Raw genomic sequence first — 20461 nt, 5'->3', positions numbered from 1 at the left:
GCACCGTCAATGAACAGTGCAGACAGTGTGAACAGTGAGACAACGGGCATCACACACAGATCAGTGATACACACACCCAGTTAAAAGTCATGTGGTTCCTAACACATGCTTATCCAGCAATTTAGCTGCCTTTTCCACTTGTGCTAAAGTTTTCTCTCACCTGAAAGTCATTTTACTCAAAGAAGCACATATTTCATCACTTACCAAGTCACTATGGACAAGGAGAGAACAACAAAGCCACACAGAGATAAAGCGCTGCACTCAGACCCAGTCTGCCTCAGTCCACGTTCTTAAATCAGCAAAATCCAATATTCTTATATCATGGCTCTTAGGGGCCAATTGTGAAGAGCTGAAACCAAAGCATATTAAACCTGCTAAATAAATGTGGAACATGAATCAAAAGCACAGATGATATATGCTCTTATACGAAAATTAATGTTTTTAATTAAATCAAGAAAGAAAAAACTTAAATAGGATATCTAATTAGACTTTTCTATGGTATGAAAATATTGGATAAAAGTTCAAAGAAATTTCACTCTGAAGAGAACACCAAAGAACTTCCAAATATCTACTTTGGAGCTTATTAAAAGAAACCAGAATCAGGTATGATTCCTTCACTCCCCCTCTACCCACCTCAAGTTGATTTAAAGGGAAAGCAATGGTAAAGAAAGGGCTTCCCAGGTGGCACAGTGGTAAAGAATACTCCTGCCAATGCAGGAGACTCAGAAGATATGGGTCTGATCCCTGGGTTGGAAAGATCCCCTGAAGTAGGAAATGGCAACCCACTCTAGTAGTCTTGCCTGGAAAATTCCATAGACAGAAGTCCACGGGGTCACAAAGAGTTGGACATGACTGAGATGCACATGCTCACAATGCTAAAGTTTCTGTAGTAGAGAATGATCTGAGATGTGAGCTGTGAGCCTACAAGAGTACTGTGGGTCTCCCCCTCTACTCCCCCATTTCAATCTTGTTGAGGAGAGTCTCCAAGAGAATCAGTCACAGAGATGAGGAGTGCCTGGAAGAGCAAGAAAGTGGCATCCCCACCTCTATGGAATATACAGTCCCTGGTACTGCCAGTGCTGAGTGGGTTAAGGAAAGGGAGCTCTTGAGAGAACCTGACGTATGTCCCCTACAGCTAACACGAGCAAATGGAAAGCGCGGGACAAGGAGAGAAAAGAACAAGGAGGAGCCTTCACTTGCACCAGTATAGGAGGTGCTAAGGTCTTAAGGATGTCCTGTGAGAGGGCTGCCTGAAGACTTCAGGAGTGCTGGTAGGGTGGCCAAGATGTCCCTACAGTGTTCCAAAGGACTAATCCCTGCATTCTGGAGTCCACAAAGACATCAGCGACAATCACAGTTCAAGCTTTAAGACTTTTGACACCTTCTCTTATCCCCCTGCATCCCATCCAAACTCTGCAGGAACCAAAAGAGGTAGACAGTGGAAGAGGAGAGAGAAAAACAGAAGGCAGCAGGAAATCACACCTTGCCTTGGCTCTCACCGCTCGTCTCCAGCCACAGGCCACACCTGGGATTGGGCTTGAGGCAGTGGTCAGAGGCGAAAGAGTTTTGACTTTGAGCTGCAGTTAGAACAGTATATTTCAAACATGAACTTGGAGGGGGGAAAGGAGAGGGTGGGACAAATGGAAAGAGCAGCATGGAAACATACACTACCATATGCAAAATAGATAACTAGTGGGAATTTGCTGCATGATTTGGGGAGCTCAAAGCAGTGCTCTGTGGTAACCTAGGGGGTAGAGTGTGGTGGGAGATGGGAGCAAGGTTCAAGGAGGAGGAGACATATGTTTGCCTATGGTTGATTCATGTTGATGTATGGCAGAAACCAACATAATACTGTAAAACAATTATCCTCCAATTAAAAATAAATGATCTAAAAAAAAAAAAAAGAATTTGTTCTTATACCTATGAATAACTAGAAAGCCATGGGACCTGACAGATGTCTTCCAAGAGGAGGAACGGAGATCATCAGAATCTCCTAGAAGCCCTAGATAATCCAAACCACTATCATCTACTGCCTGGATTTTTGCAATCAGTTATTTAATACTCTCCTTGCTTTGGTCTTTGCCTTCCTCCAATCTCTTCTCAACACAGAAGCCAGACTGATCTTGTAAAAATTGTACCAATCAGCTTTTGCTAAAATAACAGTGAGGAGGAGGGAACGTGCAAGTTTGACTTTAAAGTAAATGAATAAATAAAGTGAGAATTTTAAATAACACTACTGTATATTGCTCAGTGTCTAAGTGACATTATTAACAAGGTTGGTATACATGGCAGCCAATCTACACATTTGGTCCCACGATGAACCATGCCCCCCGGTATGTATTTCCTTCTCTAGTTCTGCCCTATATTGAATTTAATGTTGGTGGTCAAGAATGTAAACTGAGATTAGTCAGTATATTTGTGAGTGTGAGTGAGTATCTTTTTTGGCAACTGTATCTTTGGCTCCTAGAATAGCACCTTGCACATACTAGACTAGGAATAGTCAAATAAATAAAAATTTAATATAATCCCACTGCATGCTTTAAAATGATGCTTTTAACATTGATGGTATACACAGTACATAATGTTCAAGTATGGGCTTATCAGTAGCTTACCAGTAACCTGTGAATCCTTTTTAGACAAGTCTGGTGCCCTTCTACATTGAATATGGGCTGGCTGTTTTAACCACTAGGCTGTGGTGGAAGTGGTTCTATGTGATTTCTGAGATTAGGTCAGAAGAAACCTGTAGTTTCTGCCTTGGTCTTCAGAACACTTATTTTGGTGGAATCCAGCAACCACAGCAAAATGCCTGACAATTCTGAGATCCACAGGCTATGAGGAAACTCAGTCTACCATTGTAGAGAGACTACATGGAGAAAGACATAGATGACAGGCCAGTCCTAAGCTCTCCAGCCTTCCCAGTGGAGGTGCCAGACATATGAGTCAAGAGGCCATCTTGTACAACATCCCATTTAAGCCTTCAGTGATTCTAACCTGAGCACCATCTAACTGCAATCTAAAGACATTTCCAAAGGAAGAAGTGCCCACGTGACCAGCCAACCCACAAAATTTTGAGAGATAACAACAAATTGTTGCCTTAAGCCACTAAGCTTTAGGGTTTATTGTTGCACAGCAATAGATGCCAGAACAGTTTAACTAGGATAATGAGAAAAAGAGAGTGTGTTAAATCAAAGATTTAAAATTCTAAGGAATAACACCAACGTAGTAGTTTTTAATGTATCATTTCCTACCAAAAAGAATAGAGATCTTTGCAGAAATGGCCAATCCCATAGCTAGGGAAGAAATGTACAAGATTAGTGTGAAACATCTTATCCAGAAGACAAGCAATTATCAAAGACTACTACTAGGACCGTACCATAAGGATTCAAGAATCGACTTGAAAGGGTACCACTGTTTACAAACGGAGTAAATTGAGCAGCAATAGGAATATTGACTATAACAGTTTGAAACATGTTCCAATACTCAATGCTTTATAAAACAAAAGGAAGAGGAACTAATTGGTCACCGCTTGAAGATGAAGAAACAAATCATTATTCTGAAAACAAGAAAAGAAAGAAAATCATGACAAGAACAAAGCACCTGTGGCAGTCTGTATAATGAAACTTACCCTCAGAATCACCAGAGTTTAGATTCTCAACATGCAGAAACAAATTAATAAATGTATTTAAAGTGAAGGTAAAGAGGAATAATGTCAACAAGATGACAGAATAAGAAGTCCTCTAATCTCCTTCCCAGCAGGGACACAAAGATTCAGCAAAAATACACAGATTCTCTATGAGCAGTCCAGAAACCAGCTGAGAAACTTCTAGCAAGTATGAAAACAACCTCATTGAAACCAATGGGAAAATTTGATATTCCCTAGCACCATAAGCCCACCCCCTGACACAACATCACATAATCATAAGGAAACCCTCAACTCCCAGTTTCAGCATGGGGAAGGAATGAAATGACTGGGCCAAAGATCTGATACCCTGGGAAATGAAAGACTGAACTGTGCATCAAACATTCCAACTTTTCTGGGGGCTGCCCAAGGGACTGACTTCTGTCTTGCCTGTCCCTGAGCACTTCCAGGACCCAGCATATTCTAGATGCCTGAGAGGTGCAGAGAACAGACTTGGTTACAGAAGGAATGTATCTCAACATAATAAAGTCTGCATATGACAAGTCCTCGGTTAATATCATACTCAGTGGTGAAAGGTTCAAAGTTTTTCTTCTAAGATCGGGAACAAGGTAAAGATGCTCACTCTCATTCACCATTCCTGTTCAACACAGTACTGGAAGTTCTAGTCAGAGCAATCAGGCAAGAAAAAAAATAAATAAGAGGCATCCAAAGAAGAAAGGAAGAAGTAAAACTGTCCCTGTCTTCAGATGACATGATCTTATATATAGAAAACCTCGACCCCAGACCCTACCTAAAGACAGTTAGAAATATTACTCAGCCATAAAAAGGAACAAAATTGAGTCATCTGTAGTGATGTAGATGAATCTAGAGTCTGTTATATAGAGTGAAGTAAGTCAGAAAGAGAAAAATATTACATACTAGCACATATATATGGAATCTAGGAAAATGGTACTGACTAACCTATTGGCAGGGCAGGAATAGAGACACAGATGTAGAGAATGGACTTACGGACACAGCGGGGGGTGAGGTGGGGGGAGAGGGTGGGATGAACCGAGAGAGACGGACTGACATATATACACTACCATGTGTTAAACAGAGAGCCAGTGGGAGGCTGCTGTGCAGCACAGGGAGCTCAGCTCCGAGCTCTGTGATGACCCAGAGGGTGGGATGGGTAGGTGGGAGGGAGATGCAAGAGGAAAGGGATATATGTATACATATAGCTGATCCATGTTGCTGTGCAGCATAAACTGACACAACACTGTAAAGCGATTATACTCCAATTAATATAAAGAGAATACAAAAGTCATCATTAAAAAAAGTGATAGCAGAATCTCAAACAACAGAAATAATACATGAATTCAGTAAAGTTGCAGGACATAAAAATCAGTATACAAAAACTAGCTGTGTTTCTATTAACAACCGTCTGTAAAAGAAATTAATAGAACAATCCCGTTTACAATAGTATCAAAAATAATAAAATAATTATAAACTTAACCAAGGAAATGAAAGATCTGAACACTGAAAACTATAAAGCATTGCTGAAAGAAAATGAAGACAACACAAATAAATGGAAAGACATCCCACGTTCATTGATTGTTAAGATCTAATATTTAAAGCAATATGGAGAGTCTGTACAATCCCTATCAAAATCTCAATGGCATTTCCTGCAGAAATAGAAAAGAACAAACCCCAAATTCACAGGGAACCACAGAGGACTTTGAATAGCTAAAACAATCTTGAGAAATAATAGAGGCATTTACAGTCAAATGATCTTCAACAAGCATGCCATATGGGGAGACATGCTCAGGCAAGGCTCAGCTATGCAAGATGAGTAAGTCTGAGAGATTGCCTCTACAACATGGGCCTTGTAGTCAACATTACTCTCCTTGTACATATGAAAATTTGTTAAGAGGATAGATTTCATGCTGTGTTCCTGATGTTCTTTTGGTACATTTTTTTTTTTAAAGCTTGAAATGAAAAATAAAGAGATGATTAAAAAATCTAAGAAAAATATAGGTAAAGGAAGAGAGAACTCCCTTCCTCTCCCAACCAAACTGAACCTTGGACACATGTTCCAACTCTTTCCCTCCCCAGGGAGAAGCCAGGAGTAGGGGATTTCCTCTGCATTGAGCTAGAGGGAGGGACTAGTCCAGATAAACACCTAATTCTCAGCTTCCCTGGACCTGGTACCCTTTCTTGTCAGCACTTAGCTTCAGGCAAGACAGAAACAAGTCCTTCAGGCACACTCCCCCCAAAAGTCTGAACAGTTGGATATATGTTTCATTCTTCTCTTTCCCTCCTTAGAAAGAAGCCAAGAGCTGGGAGTTTTCTCCAGATGCAGCCTGGCAGAGTGGGTGTCATAAATTTTCCTACTGACTTGGTTGCTAGCTGGTTTCACTGCTCCCCTGGGGTGCAAGTGCCTCTTAACTGGTTCTGAATTTCTCACAGAGGGAACTGCTCCATGTATTGTTGAATGGATGTCTCTTTTGGGAGGGTCTGGGGCTCCCTAGTCTCCATCTTGCTGATGTCATCCTGAAACTTACTTTTGGAACTACAAATCAAAGAAGGCCTGCAGTCCCTGAAAACCTTTGAAAGATCTTTCTACATCACTGCTTTTATTAGAATTTTCTAAATAAAGAAAGAAAAAAAGTGTGGCTGCTTAAATTTTTATAACCTCTGAAGAAAGCGAGGAATCACACTAAAATGAAATGGTTTTGCTTTAATTTTATGCACTTTTTAATGTGGGTTAAGATTTCCTTTGATCTTTATGGGAGTAACTGGGGAAAATTAAATGCTCTAACAAATGTCAAGTTTATATATGTGTATGTATATATATATATATATATACATACACATATATATGTACACACAAAACTTTATGTGCATATATTACATATAGGTGGGTTATAGATATACACACAAATATGTTTGTATGTGCACACACAAACATTCAAAAGCAATAAAGCTAACTCTTTTCCTTTTAGAAAAGATAGCCAAAATATAAAGGAAACTAAAAGAAAAATACAAATTAATATATAAATATTTTCTTTCAGGAATAAATAAAATATGTAAAGTGTTTGTTACAGAATAAAGTAAAATTGTTGCCTTTGATATACCAGGAAAACACTGGTATATCATCAACCACATGACACTCAGTTATGGAATTTCAAGGGCTTGGGACTGTTCAACATCATCTAGGAAGGATCATAGCCCAGAAACTTTTCTTTATTGACTGCCAGAAGTGAGGGATCATGTTTTTAATGTTTCATTTTTATTTTGCGTTTTATTTTGTAATAACATAGAGAAGTATGTGTGCTCAGTCGCTTTGTCGTGTCTGACTCTTTGTGACCCTATGGACGGTAGCCCATCAGACTCCTCTGCATGGAACTTTCCAGGCAAGAATACTGGAGCAGGTTGCCATTTCCTTCTCCATAAAGAAGTATAGACAATATTAAGGTAAAACATCTTGGGTCTTGAGAAATACATTTCTTAGAATGCTTTCATTAACAATAAGAAAATCCAAACCAGGGTAGCATAAATTTTTAAAGGGGGACTTTATCATATAAGACTGTAAGAGTATCTCAAAGACTCAAGCATGTGGCTGGGCTCAGGACAAAGGGAAGCCAGCTGTTTAAATTCGTTCATGATTTTTCTCCCTCTTTCACCATTGCTATTCGTTAAAGTCAGCTCTAGTCTTTTTATCTTTTTATCTCTGCAGCCAGTTGTCTGCCTTTGGCAGAAAACATGGCAAAAAAAAAAAAAAAAAACAAAAAACCTAGGGTTGAAAATTCAAAAGACCCATCAGAGTAAGACCTACACTTAACAGCTTAATTTCAGATAGGTTCTGATTGGACCAACAGGGTGCAGAGGCCAGGAGGCCAGTCCTGTCTTATTAGCATGGCTGTTCTCTCTATAACTGTGTAGCTTCAATTAGTGTGTCTGTGTGTCGGAGGGGGGTCAATGCCCCAAGCTCAATCAGTGGGGCAAAAAAGTCCCATGAGTACATCTTGTGATTTGACAACTTCTAGATTTTGCCGTTTGCTGTTGTTTAAGTCAATGTTGTATTTGTTGTTAGTGAAATAGAAAGAGAAGATAATAGAACCCATAGTAAATGTTTAGACTAACAGTCTCTTCTATTTGCCAGTGCCCCTTTAAAGAAAAATAATTAGTCCAGAAACAAGAAATCAAGCTAGCAAATAAGTGCTAAATGGGACAATCATTTAGCACAGTGAACAGGGAAAGGATGTGACTGTTACTGTGGGAAAAACCATTGAAACAATCAGCCCATGCAAAAGAGCAATAAAGAAAAGAAAATGAGATACTGGGATATTCTTAGCTGAAGAAACAAATGTAAAAACAAAAATGGGGCCAAATGTTCTCCAATAAGATGTCTGTTCCCATTTGGAGAATTGAGTGGAGAACTGATCACCAGAATGCAAAAAGACACTGACTCAGTAAAAGTGTATATATTTTCCAGCCCAAGCACAGAAGTACTAAAATCACTTAGACAAATTTGGATAAGAACTTAGTATTTCTTAGCGACCTGATATTTCTTATAACAAATGAACAAATACGTTTTAACAGAGGCATTACATTTATAAACAAGAAAGCATCAAAAATTTATTAACTATCAGCAAGTAAGTGTTACAACCAGCAATATTATTCCCCGCAAAGTCTAATATATTGAAAGGATTAGTATGGAAGAGCAAATGGGAAAGAAAGATCCTATGCGTCCACGTTAGTTAGGGGTTGTTGTGGCAGACTAATATCATTTCTTTGAAAACCTATCCAATACTTCCTAGGAGTAGCATCCACCAGTGAAACTCTAATAGTTATGTAAAACATTCATTTATGGAATAAAATGATTTTACTCCTTAATAATGTAAGTCATATTACTTGCCCTTGCTAAAAAAAACAACCAAATTCAAATATCTTTCTCAGGCTTCCGATTCTAAGTCCTTTGCTACTTCAAGAAGCAGAAGTCATTATTATTCATTATAATTTTCTCATAATTCCTGATCAATTAATATGTGCACAGGAATGCTTAATATGCTTACTATTATATACATGTAGTTAAGCCATTATTTTCTATTTCATTATCAAGGAGTCTATATGAGATATTCACTAAGACGCAGAAATTTCTATGCCCCTTGCTCTATGAAACCAATCACTGCACTTAAAATGAAGACATCATTTCAAAACCTTCAGTAGAATACCTACGTTTTACTTTTTAAATATTTATGACAAATGTCCATTTTTGTTGAGGGTAAATTATCTTAACAAACAAGATATTAATTAGTATTCAGATATTTTTGTAATGTCATTGAAGTTAAATTTCTCACAAGCAACTATTTGGGGACATAATGTTTTCCAGGTCACACTTTGAAGAACTGTGCTCTAACTGATTTTTGTATTACAAGCTTTCTTTATTGAGGCTCTTTGAACAACAGTGACTTTAATACTGGTAACTTAAAATCACATGGAGTCCCCACCTCTACCAACTTGATGTGGGGAAAAACACGTTCATTTCCTTTGGTTATATTTCACCTATGAGTATTTATGTCAGTGTAACAGACTTTTCGTTGTTTTAATTATGATTTAAAGCTCACTCTTGGTGTGAGATTTTATCAGTATTTTGTCATCTCTAATGATTTTACTTTTGTTCTGAACTGAGAGATCTTGTAATTATAAAATGACACAAATAACATACATCTTGGTAATCGTTACTAGTAGGTATGTTCCTCTCGCACAAGATTCTAATTAAGCTCAAGATACAAACAAGCAATGAAATCATTAATTCTTTCTACAAAATGTTAAGTACAATCATCATGAGATGAAATCTAATTTGGTAATTGTAGTATATTGTGTATATTCCAGAGTATTTGATCAAAAATATACTTTTAAAGACAGCAATTTACACACCATTGAGCCTCTTGAAAAATTACTACTGGATACAAGAAGAACACAAAAATTAGTTTTGTTTTTTTGTTCATTAATAACACTACCAGGCAATACCCAGAGTGCACATATATCCCCTTGCATATGGTTAGCAGTAATTAAAATGTTTCTTACTACTAATTTCCACCAGCTCAGAAATATGAGCAGCCCTGGATTTCCAAATAGACACATAGGATGCTCGTAAAATGGAGCAGTGGAGCACAATTAACGAGAAATATCAAGTCTCCAAAATTTTAACTTCCCAGGTACCTTTTTGTAAGAAGCTACCGAACAATATACTACAGTAAAATTAAATAAATACACAAAAAAGAAGACATGGAATCCAGAACAAGTTTCTAACAGAGGAAAGAGATGAAAGGAATTTGTACGAACTTGCCAAAAGGAAGTCCCAAGATGAGAGCCGAGCAGGCAGTCTACACCACACACCGTCATGGAACAGAAGACGGAGCGTTCCAGAAAGGATGCTGTTAGCAAAAATAAGTAAAAGATGATGGTGAAGCTACTGGCAGATTATCTTAGAATAACTACTTAGAATATTGGATTCCTAAATATTTTACAGAACTGTTGAAGAATATAGAAAGACAGCTTTTAATTAAAAGAAAACTAAATAAGGGGGGGGGGGGACAATTATCAACTTCAAAGGGAAAAATATCTAACAACAAACTTTTTATATTGTAATACTTGACTTTAGCAGTGACTACCCTCCCCCACCCACACACACACTCATAATGAAAACACCAAAAATAGATTTAACCAAATATTGCTATTTTATATGGGGAGTAGAAAAAGGATAGAGAGAAAAATCCTCATCTACTATAATAAGTCAATAATGTTTTAAAACAGCTTGCACATATTTAAAAATATGGAAATAAATGCCTCGAAAGTTGAAAAATGTAAAGCAATTGCCCCAAGGATAGGAAGTTGGAAAATGAAGGACACAGGTAAATGATACAAGAAAATTTTGGAAATTCTATTAATTTCTAGAAAATCTAGTAATAAGTAAGGTGACCATATATTCTGCTTTGGCCACAATAGTCTTAGTTTATGGGAAGTTTCTCCCAGGATCCTGTTCAATTTGGCAATTTTTTTCTTGATTATTCATTGTTAATGAAGTTTTTATTTTTAACAGTTGCATTAAAATAGGATGCCTGGGTTTAGCAGACCTCCACTTTGACCTTCCCACTTCTGCCATGGTTTTATCTAAGCCTACAAGACTTGTGTGCACTAAAAAGAATTCTCACCTTAATGTGTAGCTAAATCTCAAAGCCAGTCAGCAGCAACCTGCCTTTCTCCACTGATCACTTCCAGGCTCAAAAAACACCCTGCTTCAAGACAACCGTAGGACTACTGCTTACGAAATAGATTGTCTCTTGAGGTAAATGATTAGGACAACCGTCTCTTTCAAGTCTCGGGTAGGCATCAGAAAGAATATTCTGTGCTGCCCTCCTGTGAGTCTACTGGTAAAACACCTCGTTGTGCACAGTCCATCCTGGTCTGCAAGATTCACGAAACCATCAGATGACCAGTTGCAGTCAGAGGAACAGATCAGTGCGAAACATGGGAACATACAGCCTAGGTACACATGAAATGCATGCAAGAAACAGCAGAGCAGTTCTTCTGCAGAGCATACAGAGAATAGCCTGAACAGCACTGCGACATGGTTTAGCCATCTGTTAGATGACAGTAGTATACAGCTATTTAGCTTATTGGCAATTCTTATTTTACATACTCCTTCAGCAGCCTCACCTCAAAACTGAATTTATGTAATGTAAAGTCCTGTACTAAATTTCTGACTCTTAAAAAGGTGATGACAACATATACCTTATTTAAAATATTTACTATCTACCATGACATGGGCCTTTCCTGGTAGCTCAAAGGGTAAAGCATCTGCCTGCAATGAAGGAGACCCAGGTTTGATCCCTGGGTGGGGAAGATCTTCTGGAGAAAGGAATAGCAACCCACTCCAGTATTCTTGCCTGGAGAATTCCATGGCAGGCTGACAGTCCATGGGATCACAAAAAGTCAGACAAGACTAAGCAACTAACACACACACACACAACATGAGGATAACAGAGATACCAATAGCTATATAAAAATCAGAAGTCAGAAATCTAAAGAAATTCCAGCATCTACTTTACTTTGGATATTTAACATCTGTGTGTGTCCACGGACGAAAACAGAAAATGCAGCCATAGAGATGTAAGTACCTATCATTCTATGAATGACTTTTCATCTAGATCAAATGACACTGCTTTTACACTGCTGCTGCTAAGTCGCTTCAGTTGTGTCTGACTCTGTGCAACCCCATAGACGGCAGCCCACCAGGTTCCCCCGGTCCCTGGGATTCTCCAGGCAAGAACACTGGAGTGGGTTTCATGCTAATGTAGCTAATTTTCTATTCTCTACTTTCTTGTACATAAATTAAAAAAGTGAAATGATAGTTAATTTTTTGGCTGCATTAGCAAATCACAAATGATTAATTACACCCGTTTCATATCTATGTCATCAGATGCTTCAAATAGAAAACAAGCCAATCCTAATAATGTTTTTTTTTTTCATGAAATTTATGGAATCAAAGTGAAACTTAAAAAAATCATTCCATTTAAGGTGAAACATCTGACATTAGTATGAATCCTATTGTGAAAAAAAGGATTTATTTTTCCAGTAATGATATATATACAAATTTTGATGGAGCGCATCATCATGATAAGAACAACATTTAAGACATATAACAAAGAAATATACTTAGAACTGATTATGGTGCACACATAATTCATAACCAAATTCAAATATGCCATGATAGTCTACCAGTTAAAAAATAAGTGGAGGTCTTAAAAATTTACAAATAATTTATATATACATTACAAATGACTACAAAGTTTTGCAACAAAACTAATGTGGAAATAAAGTAACAGAAGAAAGAAAAAGAGCTTCCACGTGGTAGTATAAATTTTTCTTTGCTACCTGTCTTCAAATATTTAAACCCTTGAAGAAAAAATCGTAAAACTAAATGTTTTTAAAAAACATTAAACTTTTTGTGAGAAAGTTCTTTACATTTAGATTGCATCTTGTTCGGGGAGACTTCGAAATCAATAATTATAGATTAAATAATTAACAGGCTAAAGTCTTCAGATTTTGGTGCTTTTAATTATTTGCAATGGTTATAAGGGAAGTTTGCAAGCAAGAAGATGCTGAAATGTATCACTATGAACTAAAGTAAAGGAAAATATGTGTGACCTAAAATTTGGTGATAAGTTTTCAGATACAATATCAAAAGCACATTTCATGAAAGAAAAACTAGATAAATTAGGTTTTATTAAAAGTAAAATTTTCTATCCAGTGAACAAAACTTTTAAGGGAACAGAAAGGCAAGCCACAGATGAGGATAAAGTATTTGAAAAACACACTATCTTTCTCTGGCCAAAATATAGAAGGAAATTTTAAAACTCAACAATAAAAAAAATAATGGGCAAAATGCCTGGACACCTCACCAAAGACAATAAACAGATGGCAAATAAACAAAAGAAAATATGCTTGAAACCAGTCATTAAGGAACTGCAAATTAAAACAACAAAGATATGCCACTACACCATAGAAAAGCTAAAATCCAAAAATTAAACAATACCAATTGCTGACATGGATGCAGAGTAACTCTCATTCATTGATGGTGGGGATGCAAATAGTTTAGCCACTTTGGGAGAGTTTGGCCATTTCTTATAAAGCTAAATATACTCCTACCATACAATGCAGCAGTCATGTTCCTAGGCATTTACGCAACTTATGTGAAAACTTATGTTCACCAAAAAGCCTGCAGACTTCAGATGTAAGGAGCTTGGAAGTCACCCCTCCATCCTAACAACAAGTAAAAAGCTGAACAGAATGAAAAACCAAGAACTCTTCTAGGATCCATAAGAGAGGGGAAAACACAGGGTAAACCACTGTCCCCAAGACTGGAGAGTCAGACAGGTGAATACAGGAAGTCATGGCTTCCCTGAGCAGAGACTCACAAGCAGAAACTGCCAAGAAAACCAGTACTGCAGAAGACCTACACAATTGAATTGCTGGAGGCTCTGCGTGGACAAGTCTGACAGTTAAAAAACTCAGGGAACCCAGTCGTAGGGGGATTCCTACACTTTCCTGTGTTTTACCTCCAGTTCAACCAGATCCTCACAGTAAATATCAGAGAAAAATCCCCTTGTGCTACCAGCACCAGTAGGGAAAGGAAACCATTTTGAAATATACCAGGACAATCTGTTCTTCTTAAGGCCTGCCCTCAGGGGAAACTAATTAACGTGAGCTTACCTGGCTGGGGTATGATCAGAGTCTAACTCACCTGTAGGAATGTGAGAGTTGGACCATTAAGAAGGCTGAGTACCAAAGAATTGTGGCTTTTGAATTGTGCTGGAAAAGACTCTTGAGAGTCCCTTGAACAGCAAGGAGATCAAACCAGTCAATCCTAAAGGAAATCAACCCTGAATATTCATTGGAAGGACTGATGCTGAAGCTTCAATAATTTGGCGACCTGATGTGAAGAGCTGACTCACTGGAAAAGACCCTGATGCTGGGAAAGATCGAAGGCAGGAGGCAAAGTGTGGTGACAGAGGATGAGATGGTTGGATGGCATCACCCACTCAATGGACATGAGTCTGAGCAAACTCTGGGAGATAGTGAAGAACAGGGAAGTCTGGTGTGCTGCACTCCATGGGGTTGCATAGACTCAGACACAACTTACTGACTGAACAACAACTCACCTGAGAATTACCTGAGAAATACTCAGTCCCAGTCAGCTGTAGCCCTGCAAGTGGGAGAAGGGAAATACCCAACCTGAGGCCACTCAAGCCATCCTCTTCCACCCAAGGGGACAGAAAAACACAGAAACACTTGTGAAGTTCACAGTCCAGAGCTCACTAAAACACTCAGGTCTAATCATAGGACCCTGACACACTTCTCTTTGCCCCTCTCCCCACCATATTACTAAAAGCCTATTTACAACAGTTCTTTGTTCATGTCTATCAAAGAAAAAATTACAAGGCATACTAAAAGGGGAAAAGCACAATTTGAGGAGACAGAGGAAGCATCAGAATCAGACGGCAGGGACATGAGAATTATATCAGGATCTGGAAAGATCTATGATTGATATGCTAAAGGCTCTAATGGATAGAGTAGACAGCATGCAAAAATAGATGGACAGTGTACGCAGAGAGATGGAAATCCTAGGAAGGAACCAAAGAGAAATGCCAGAGGTCAAAAACACTGTGGCAGAAATGAAGAAAGCCTTTGATGGGCTTACAAGCAGACTCTTAATGGCTGGGGAAAGAATCTCTGAGTTTGAGGACATCACAATATAAATCCTCAAAATTGAAAAGCAAAACCAACAAAGACTGCCCAAAAAAAGACTATCCAAGGACTATAACGTGCTTAGTTGCTCAGTCATGTCTGGCTCCTTGCAACCCCATGGACTGTAGTTCACCAGGCTCCTCTGTCCATGGGATTCTCCAGGCCAGAATACTGGAGTGGGTTGCCAGAAGATCCAGGGGATCTTCCCAACCCAGGGATCAAACCCAGGTCTCCTGCATTGCAGGCGGATTCTTTATCATCTCAGACACCAGGAAAGCCATCCAAGGAGTATAGAACAACTACAAAATGTATAATATACATGTATGAGAAAACAAGAAGCAGAAGAAAGAAAGGAACAGAAAAAAATATCTGAAACAATTGACTGGGAATTTCCCAAAATTAATTTCAGACACCAAATCACAGATCCAGAAAGCACAGTGATCTTCTAGCAGAATAAATCCCAAATAACTCTATGTAGGCATAAAGTAGAGGAAATCAAAGATGAAGAAAAAATCTTGGAAAAAATCTAGAAAGATGGTGCTGGTGAACCTATTTGCAGGGCAGCAATGGAGACGCAGACACAGAGAAGAGACTTGTGGACACAGTCGGGGAAGAAGAGGGTGGGATGAACTGAGAGAGCAGCTTGGAAACATATGCATTATCAAATGTGAAATTAGACAGCCAGTGGAAATTTGCTGTGTGATTCTGCGCTGCTGCTAAGTCGCTTCAGTTGTGTCTGACTGTGTGACCCCATAGACGGCAGCCCACCAGGCTCCCCCATCCCTAGGATTCTCTAGGCAAGAACACTGGAGTGGGTTGCCATTTCCTTCTCCAAGCTGTGTGATTCACGGAGCTCAAATCTAGTGCTTTGTGACACTAGATGGGATGCGATGGGACACTAGGGTGGGATGGGGTGTAGGTGGGAGAGAGATTCAAGAGAGGACATATGTATATCTAGAGCTGATTCATGTTGATGTATGGCAGAAACCAACTCAATATTGTAAAGCAATTATCCTCCAATCAAAAAAAAAAAAAAAAACCTGCATGCAAATGTTTATAGCAATTGTGAAAAGCCAGAAGCAACCAAGTTCTCTTTCAATAGGTGTGAAAAAAACACCTATAGTACATACAAACAATAGGATGTTATTCAGTGATAAAAAAAAAAAAAAAAATGAGCTACTGAGCCATGAAAAGACATGGATAAACTGTAAATACATATTGCTTAATGAAACAAGCCAATCTGAAAAAAATAAATATTGTATGATTTTCTGGAAAAGGTAAAAAGATAGATATGATTTAAAAAAAGTCAGTGGTTGCTTTGTGCTTGGGGATGCAGGAGATGTGTTAAATAGGTGAAGTACAGGAGATTATTTTAGGGCATTGAAACCATGCTGTATGATACTGTAGTGGTGAATACATGATACTCTGTATTTATCAAAACCCATAGAAATTTACAGTACACAGTGAAAATTAACAAGTGCAAATTAAAAAAAAAATCATTTACAAGGTTGGAAGAATCCCACAGTGGAATGCAGAATGTGACAAAACAAGCTAACTGCATTGCAAATGCATGAAACAACCTCACTTAAGAGACTGGGAAAGAAAAGGTGTTGACCCAACTAACTACGGAAATGAGTGGAGGCTGTAAAGTAAAAGCCAAAATAAATCTACAGAAGCACTGTACTCTAGTTGAAAATGGTGTTTGCCACAGAGGTACGGATTAACAATTTTGATACTGCTATACTAAAATTAAGCAATTAAGTAAAGAGAAAACAGATGGTGGAAAGCCAGACTTCTCACTGTGGAAGGTACACATAAGCAAGGGGAGGAGATCTGAAGGATCCACGTGGTAATGAACCAGGGTTGGAGACATTGGTATGAACTCATGTTTAATTTTAAGACAACACTGATAGCTACATATGGAATTATTTCTATTTCTGGATATTTCCAAATTTACATATTTCCATATAAATTTGTAGGTATTTATAGACATGTGTATATTAACCTCAGGTGGCACAGTGATAAAGAACAAGCCTGCCAATTCAGGAGATGTTGGAGACACAGGTTTGATCTCTGGGTTGGGAAGATTACCTGGAGAAGGAAATGGCAATTCACTCCAGTATCCTTGCCTGGAGAATTCCATGGACAGAGAAGCCTGGCAGGCTACAGACCAAGGGGTCACAGAGTCTGACACAGGTTAATATGTACTCATATACTTCCTTTTTTATTATTATTTTTCCTTGCTGAGAGAGCCAAGAAGTAACATCAGCCCCATACCAAAGGGAATGTCTAGTGCCAGATCTTAGTTTCTAATACTATTCCCCAATAAAAGGAATCAGGGCTCCGTAGAGGAATGAGCAGGTACAGGAAATATACAAAATAAGCATGTAGTAACTTGCACTTTCAGAAGGTAAGAAATATCTTTAAAAAAAGAGCCAAAAAAGCAAAAACAAAAAAACATAGACGATGATTGAGGGACATGTCAAAGAGATGTATTTTAAATCTTTAAATATTATATATTCTGTTACTATCATCCCATAATTAAAATATGAAGATAAGTAATCAATTTTATAATAAACAATATCTGATTTCTATGTAATGCTAGCTTCTAAGTTTTGCCAAGAAATTTATTAGCATTATTTATTAACTTTAATGATAGCCTTTAAGGAAGACAGAAATGCTATCTATTATCTCTGAAATCAAGATATTGATAGATACAGTGATTCAAGTTTTTGGAACACAGGACTAACAGCCAAATTTTACAATTACCAATTGTTTGACATTGTAACATACTTGAAAGTGATAATTTTTACATTTCAATTCTACTCCCATCAAACTTTATGTTCTTAGAAAACACTAAGGGGCAAACTACTCAATGCAAAACAGTATTCAAATTTATGCAAATTTAGAACAATTGGTTAAGATCCCTTTAGTTAAAAGAAGAAAGAAAATATATCTTGGATACATTCCAAAATCTTTTAAAAGAAAACAAAAGCCAATTCTTTAGCAAAGAACTGGAAATGGGAAAACAGGAAATTTTTATTTTACTTTATTTTATTCTGTTCTATTTATTTTTGGCTGTGTGGCATGAGAGATCCTAGTTTCCTGATCAGGGATCAAACCTGTGCCCCTCCAGTGGAAGTGTGGAGTCTTAACCACTGAACCACCAGGGAATTCCTTGGAGTACACCATGTTTTAACAGTGGCTCTCCCTCCTATTGGTTTCTCTACCATAAAGAACACACCACTACACACTGGTACAGATTATCTAAAATGAAATGACTACAAGTATCTGCTCAGCTCTGAAACATTCCTGGACCAAACTCTAATTCAGTCTCACTGTTGTATTCCTCATCTTTCACCCACCATGATTGCCTACTTCTCTTAGTTTGATACCTGGATCCATTCTTCTCTGGTCAACAGTCAGAGATTAGGAGACCTCTGTGGGTGCATTGGGCAAGAAGTACCATTCATATATCCTCTGCTTTGCTTCTCAGCTAAATTTTGTTTGGATTGGCAAACCGAGACTCTGGCCCCACTAAAATCTCAGACCTCTTCCTCTTTAGAATTTCATTTGGTCTGCCTCCAACACACCATAACTGAATTTATGAAATTCCCCATGCTGAGGTACAATCCAAATGAGATATATTCACAAGTTAGTTGGGAAGAAAATCGTTCACAAATCTTTGAAGCCCATTCAGCAATGCTTCTCAAACTTTTTAGCTTAAGTTGAATAAGAAGTATCAGCAGTTTGGCCATTAAAAAAGATTAAAAGACGATTAATCAACTCTAACATCTCAGCAATAACTTAATCACTCCTATAGCTGGCATTTCTACCCTCTAGGATTTCCTTTCTGTTAACAAGCAGGCAAACATTCTGGCCAACCACATCAGCAAGAGGGGTTACAGACACCACTCCCAGGATACTCTTGGCAGATTCAGTCAATCTCTTATTTACTGCCTGAACTCTTTCTCGGCCCAAAGTACCCATGCTTCATTTTCCATTTGAAAGCTTCCCAGACTCCCCAGTGATCTCTTCTTCAAGGTGAAGCTCTGAAGACCATAGTTTGTTCTGCCTTTAGCTACATTTTTACTTGCCTGTTGCTTTCTTTATTACTCGTTGACAAATGGGATAAAGATGGAGGCTTCCCATAACCAGGTGGCACAACAGTGATGTCAGCACAGTTTCAGTTCAGTTCAGTCGCTCAGTCGTGTCTGACTTTTTGACCCCATGGATGCAGCACGCCAGGCCTCCCTGTCCATCACCAACTCCTGGAGCACAGTTGAGTTTCACAGTTTACTTTGCTCCATTTGGAAGAATCACACGTGTTTTTTTCACTCACCTAATTTTTATGATCATAAGAATGTAATCTCTAGAGTTCTCTCTTTTGTCTTCTGTATCTTCATATACTTCATTGACTAAGACATCGTCTTTTAAATCCACTAATGAGAGGCCTTCCATTCTATTGTATTTCTATTATATGCTTATTATTTCCAAGCATAAATAACAATAAACCTCTTGGATAAGCATGTTTTATATGTTTATTACACTAACAGTAGATTTCCTTTCTAATTATAACTGTCATACAATATTACATGGACCTTTAATTATCTTCAGTTAGTTATCTTGCTATTCAGTGAGGGGAGTATTTTGTGCCCTGACCACAGTTTCTTAGATACTCAAGAGGCAAAAGTCTCACAAATCACAGTAAATTCACTATCATTTTTAGGCATTAATTGGTCCTAAAATACCCTTCTAACTTCTTAATTGTATAATAACTTTTAATCCAAGGGGCTTCCCTGGTGGCTCAGATGGTAAAGAACCTGCCTGCAATGCACGAGACCCAAGTTCGATCCCTGGGTTGGGAAGGTCCCCTGGAGAAAGGAATAGCTACCCACTCCAGTATTCTTCCCCAGAGAACTCCACAGATAGAAGAGCCTGGTGGGCTACAGTCCATGGGATCGCAAAGAGTTGGACATGACTGAGCGACTAACACTTTCAAACTCTTTAACCCAATCTTTATAGTCTCAAGTAACACACGCAATCAATTTTCCATCTGACACATAATCTTCACAGTAACTGTTAACACAAAAATGTTTGCATACTGATGGAAAAATTAAAGAATTCACTGTGACCTGTTAAGACTCACGAGTTTATTAGCTATATTAGTAAAAGTTTATTACACACACAATAGGTTTCCTTTCTAATTATAACTGTCATACAATGTTTCGTGGATCTTTAATCATCTTCAGTTAGTTAGTTATCTTGCTATTCAGTTATCATTTGAGGGAACTATTTTGTGCCCTGACCACAGTTTCTTAGATATTCAAGAGGCAAAAGTCTCACAAATCACAGTAAATTAACTATCATTATTAGCCTAATAACAATAATAAATGTGTTGATGTTGTTAGGAATCAGAATTCTTATTGTAGAAGGGTGACAAAATTATGGATTAGAGGCTATAAATGAAGAAGCCTAAAGTATCTGGAATCAGATATATCAGGAATACATATTTCATTCAGAGGA

Source organism: Bos indicus, chromosome 17 (assembly GCF_029378745.1).
Source record: "Bos indicus isolate NIAB-ARS_2022 breed Sahiwal x Tharparkar chromosome 17, NIAB-ARS_B.indTharparkar_mat_pri_1.0, whole genome shotgun sequence".
NCBI classification, from domain to species: domain Eukaryota; kingdom Metazoa; phylum Chordata; class Mammalia; order Artiodactyla; family Bovidae; genus Bos; species Bos indicus.
This window is presented reverse-complemented; position numbering follows the sequence as displayed.